Genomic DNA, 926 nt, shown 5'->3' on the forward strand with positions numbered 1-926 from the left:
GAAGGAGGGGGAGGCCTTCAACGAGATGGATTGATACCGTGGCTGCAATGATGAGCTCAAGTATAGCAGGGATTGTGGGGCTGGCGCAGGATTGGGCAGTGTTTCGTTCTGCTGTGCATGGGGTCGCTATGAGTTGGAAACAACTCGACGGCACTTAACAACAACAACAACAACAATGCTAATATAATTAACAAGATCTATCAGCTCACCATTGACACAGTGGCTGCCATGATGGGCTCATGTATAGCAAGGATTGTGAGGCTGGTACAAGACTGGGAGTGTTTCATTCTGTTGGACATAGGATTGCTATAAGTCAGAGCTGACTTGATGGCACCTAACAACAACAACAACAACAACATCAGCTCACCAAATAATTTATAAAGTAAATTATCCTGAGAGAATAAGGAAGCAAGACTGAGAATCTTCATATCTCAGTAATTAGCTAATTTATAATTTTTTAATTTTTTTAATTTTTAAGAGCTTTGTATTTTTAAAAAATATCTTTCTCATTCCTGCTTACACCATCCCCACTTCCAAAAAATTTTTAAGCAAGAAAGTACTGCATATTAATTCATTTTTAGTTAGAAAAGGAATATTAACCCCTATCAATACAACTGGCACTCCAGAGAGCGACTCTGTTGAAATATAAGAACCACTTTAAAGGAACTATACAGAAAAGAGTCACTTCTGTATGTCACATGAAGCTCCAAAGACCATATTTCTGATTATAATTCTCAGGCTTGGATGTAACTGTGCAGTGTAGTGAATTTCTTAATATGGCCCTTCTAGTCATTGTCCTCCATTTTCTGACATATTGTAAATCCTAATCTCTATGCCTATTTACAGTGGGATGTATCCTGAGTCCCACCTTGCTGGAGGGTGTGACTCAATTCACCACCCTTAGCTTTCTTGAGGATATATGTGAA

This window comes from Orycteropus afer, unplaced genomic scaffold (assembly GCF_000298275.1).
Source record: "Orycteropus afer afer isolate SDZICR_OR568_19922 unplaced genomic scaffold, OryAfe1.0 scaffold00060, whole genome shotgun sequence".
Taxonomy (NCBI): Eukaryota; Metazoa; Chordata; class Mammalia; order Tubulidentata; family Orycteropodidae; genus Orycteropus; species Orycteropus afer.